Source organism: Cherax quadricarinatus, chromosome 1, assembly GCF_038502225.1.
Source record: "Cherax quadricarinatus isolate ZL_2023a chromosome 1, ASM3850222v1, whole genome shotgun sequence".
NCBI lineage: Eukaryota > Metazoa > Arthropoda > Malacostraca > Decapoda > Parastacidae > Cherax > Cherax quadricarinatus.
Genome location: NC_091292.1, coordinates 24886369 through 24891399, shown reverse-complemented (window position 1 = coordinate 24891399; position 5031 = coordinate 24886369). Strand labels below are relative to the sequence as shown.

The window sequence follows — 5031 nt, the reverse complement described above, 5'->3', positions numbered from 1 at the left end:
GCAACTCTTTTTAGGAAATGAATTTTGATTATTACCATTGGGATAATTTTTCCCTTTGTGAAACTTGACAGATACCTCAGAGTTATTATGTGTTGCATCTTTAAAATGAGTTAGTTGGCTGGTCTGCAACTGCACAATAAATTCTTGTAGACCTAGTCTTATTTCCTCCAGACCAAAATAACCCTTGTGATATTTGTTCGAGAGCCATTCAAGTGTTTTAAAGTTTAATTTATTCTGTACCATGGCACTCAATAACCAGTCTGATTCTTTCAGATTATATTTATTACTTAAAGTTTTGAGAGTGCTCTCCAGTTTAACTCTAAACTGCTGTAAACCTTTGTAAGTGTGATTTGGAGATTTTGAATTAACAATGATATTCACTAGATCCAACCTACTTTGTTCTATATTACCATAAATGACTTTCAATAAGTCAACTGCTTCCTTGTAAGAGTCATCTACATTGGGAAAGGCTTGTATAAGTATGTGAGCATCTCCTCTTACCTGTCCTTTGAGGTAAAATAATTTAGTTAAACAGGCTAGGTCACTCCTGTCATGCACAGCTGCTTTAAAAATTGACCAAAACTCCTCCCAGTTTTCTCCAGGATTAAATACAGGTAAACATAATTCTGGGAGTTTCAGCAAAGACTGATTAACTCCCTGGTTTACACATTTTAATGTATTCAAGGCCTGACTTTTACAAGAAAGAATCTTTTCCTCTAATTCATAATACTGATTAATCATAAGATCTACTTCAATCTCATCTACACAGTTTACTAACAAATCTCCTTCATATTTGTTGTAATATAATATGTATGAATCATATCTATTCCCTAAAGCATCTAAATACAATTTTAAATCATCAATATTCACAGTTTCTTGATTCATTAATTCCAAGCACTTATTATATGCCTTGGTTACATGACCCTTTCTAGCTTGCAGTGATGCTTTCTTTGCTCTGTATTCCATATGTTTGTCTTCTATATTAATTTCCTCATTTTCAGCCATGATGCAATGTATTAAATTCAACTTAATTAATAACACTGATTATGTGCTAAATTATGCACTTTATAAAAATAAATAGTACAACTTTCCTTTGAATAAATCCTAGCTACTTGAGCTTAGCAATTACATGTAAGAAAATAATATAATTTTAAATGTGCATTAATACAAACCTTTAGCCAAGCTTGGCTTATCAAAATTAATATTACAGAAATTAATATAAACCTTGCCAGAATTTGGCATAGCAAAATTAATATTATACACATTAATATAATTAGCTACACTTGGCTTACCAATTACACATACACTGATATAAATCTTGGCCAGAATTGTCTTATCAAATTAATATTGTAGTAATTATAATCCACTACACATTAAGTAAATTTGTGAATTTAACATTCACCTCCTGTCATTTCACATATAATTATTAGTAATTAACTAATTAATGACTTCGCTAATTACCTCCGGTTCAAGAATGACCAACGGGCAAATTAAATGTGGAAAATTACATTTATCCGAATGTATCATTATGTACATAACAGTAAATGAACAAAGATAATTATTATTTATCAGTAAGTCAAGTAGGATTTGGGACACCTAGGTCGCAAAAAATGTCCCCCTTCGATACCTACCACTGTCATATCCACAAGTTGCTCTGGTCCTATTAATTATAAATAAAAGATACATCACCAAGAATTCTGGTAAATATATAAATTTGTGGACACACACATTTATATAACAGAAGGAGAATATATCTTAATCATAACACTCACCAATTTGACTGGAGATTAATGTGTATCATACTCAGAAAACCTCACTGTCTATGAAAATAACACTGGCCAGGTTACAACATAAGACTTATCTGAGGTTCCTGGAGCTGTCTTGTCCAGTCGCCTGATATCTCAAGTTATGCAGGAATGCACATTCAACAATTTCGCCTCCTATTTGAGAGGTGTCAACCCAATTTTACCTCTAGAGCACGAAAATTCTTCACATTATTAATTAAAGTCTGTTACTCTCAATTCAAAACAAACAATGGCGAGTCTCTTCTGCGCAGGCGCCGGGTTTCCCATTCTCGATAACATACTTCTTTTAAATACAGTATGGCCATCTATTTACATATAACTATATTTCTGGAAAATATATACAGTATTTTCCACAACAATAGTTGTAATTATAACCTTACTTTTCAAAAGGGTGGAACGGTAAGCCAGCGGAAGGCCACTGTCAGATGACCGAAAGCTCCAGCGGTGGGTTATCATATAACTAAGACCCACACCAGGAAACATTTGTCCTGTTTCCTCTCGAATCTTATCTAACCTATTTCCCCAAAACAGGATTTAAAGTGATGGGATTTAGAATATTTCTTAGTGCATACACACTAATATACACCTCTGTATACATATATCCTGAGCTGATTGATCATGAATGTGTTTTAAGATACATCCGAGGGGAGACGAAAATTTACACTGGTTAAAATTATGAACGCTACCATGGGAAAATAATCACAAGAAGAGTTTAAATTACTGTACCTCTTATAGGGGTGAACTAGATCAGTAAAAAGATTACAAATAATTATTAAAAAAAAAGAGTTAAGGGAAGCAAAAGTTTTTCTTGGAAAATTTTCAGCGAGGTTGTCTATCTCCAGAACTGCTAAGAAAACCTACATATACATGGAAAGATGGAGGGGAGTGCATCAGGCAGCACCGGCTCATGTCATTTATGTTAATAATTTGGTAGGGTGTGCAAAAGAAGAAAATTAAAGGTGAATACAGGAAAGAGTAAGGTTATGAGGATAACAAAAAGATTAGGTGATGAAAGATTGAATATCAGATTGGAGGGAGAGAGTATGGAGGAGGTGAACGTATTCAGATATTTGGGAGTGGACGTGTCAGCGGATGGGTCTATGAAAGATGAGGTGAATCATAGAATTGATGAGGGAAAAAGAGTGAGTGGTGCACTTAGGAGTCTGTGGAGACAAAGAACTTTGTCCTTGGAGGCAAAGAGGGGAATGTATGAGAGTATAGTTTTACCAACGCTCTTATATGGGTGTGAAGCGTGGGTGATGAATGTTGCAGCGAGGAGAAGGCTGGAGGCAGTGGAGATGTCATGTCTGAGGGCAATGTGTGGTGTGAATATAATGCAGAGAATTCGTAGTTTGGAAGTTAGGAGGAGGTGCGGGATTACCAAAACTGTTGTCCAGAGGGCTGAGGAAGGGTTGTTGAGGTGGTTCGGACATGTAGAGAGAATGGAGCGAAACAGAATGACTTCAAGAGTGTATCAGTCTGTAGTGGAAGGAAGGCGGGGTAGGGGTCGGCCTAGGAAGGGTTGGAGGGAGGGGGTAAAGGAGGTTTTGTGTGCGAGGGGCTTGGACTTCCAGCAGGCATGCGTGAGCGTGTTTGATAGGAGTGAATGGAGACAAATGGTTTTTAATACTTGACGTGCTGTTGGAGTGTGAGCAAAGTAACATTTATGAAGGGATTCAGGGAAACCGGCAGGCCGGACTTGAGTCCTGGAGATGGGAAGTACAGTGCCTGCACTCTGAAGGAGGGGTGTTAATGTTGCAGTTTAAAAACTGTAGTGTAAAGCACCCTTCTGGCAAGACAGTGATGGAGTGAATGATGGTGAAAGTTTTTCTTTTTCGGGCCACCCTGCCTTGGTGGGAATCGGCCGGTGTGATAATAAAAAAAAAAAAAAAAATAACTGTTCACACTGATTTCCACTAATATACAAAATATTACGAACAGCCTGTTACCTCTTTCGAGAGTTTTCCTACTCCCGCGACCTTATTATTAAATGCTTCGTTTATTATGTCGATTAATTTTGCTTAATAAACATTTTACATCTCTGCAGCCTAAGTACTGCTCTCTATATGAGTGTCTTCTCAGCTTCTTGATATGCATCAATAGAATCCTTTATAGATGCGGTACAGATTGATTAGAACAGCATTATACTTTATATTGTTATTTGTAATATATGTTCGTAAATGACATAGGTAACTACCATAGATTTTTGAAAGCAGAATAGCATTAGCAAAATACTATGAATATTTTAACATGCAACACTAGTGCTCACGGTAGCGTGGCCGAGCGGTCTAAGGCGCTGGTTTAAGGCACCAGTCTCTTCGGAGGCGTGGGTTCGAATCCCACCGCTGCCAGGAATGTTTTCGTCTTTCTTAATCATAATTTAGCTGAAAACATGCAGGTTATCTATCATATGATACTGTATCATTCACCCGATGTCGGATATGAAGACGTCATAGTTCCTAATATTTCAAATGTCATTCGTCGCTTATCACAATAGGTTTACCCCAAATTTTTGTTCTCAGTTCATACTTTACACTAAAGGAAGCCAACATTTAATTGTAGTCTTACATAAGAATATTACTAGACCGAACAGCGGTGATAGACAGTGAAGGAAATGCTATGCGAGTAGTTATTGTGTGTGAGCGCTGAGGAACTAATTTAGTTATGAAATTGTACATATTCACTGTTCTCACCTTCTGCCTGACTTTTGCCATACGGTGAACAGAAATTTGTAGTATACAGTAGTGCGATCGAGTATGGACTGGTAAGTTCTGCTTCACATATTAAAAAGCACATGCTGTGGAAGCAAGTATATTCAATCATGGGCTTTCAGTTAAGAAAGAGTCGCCTCCCATCTTTCGCAGACAAAACAGAGAAAGTGGCATTATTTCTACCATGCAAAATATGTATTTTTTGTAGGAATAACACTATTAATGGGACAAGCCCGGCAGGAGATCGCAAGAGCATCACCAGGAAACGTTAGAGAGGTCCTAGTTACAGCTTCCTTCCAAGTACTGAAAGGAACCTCGCCGAGTCTCATAAACCGCATTTTTACACCATTTTAATAGCAATAATGCACTTAAAAAGTAAATAAGTTCCGCGTAGCTTTCCGCACATACCCAGCAATCAAGACCATTAATCTGTGTGTGATGATATTAAACCAAACCTATCGTAAAAGCGTTTATGGTCTCTTCTTCAGTGTAACCTTATCGCATTTCCGCTCTTC

The 5031-nt window shown here is 37.0% G+C and overlaps 1 non-coding gene across 1 annotated transcript; it reads left to right on the top strand.

Moving 5' to 3' along the window:
• The first annotated feature begins 4074 nt into the window (after positions 1-4074).
• Positions 4075-4156, top strand: TRNAL-AAG (transfer RNA leucine (anticodon AAG)). Its single transcript has one exon. It is a non-coding gene; the product is annotated as a tRNA-Leu (tRNA).
• The last annotated feature ends 875 nt before the right edge of the window (positions 4157-5031 follow it).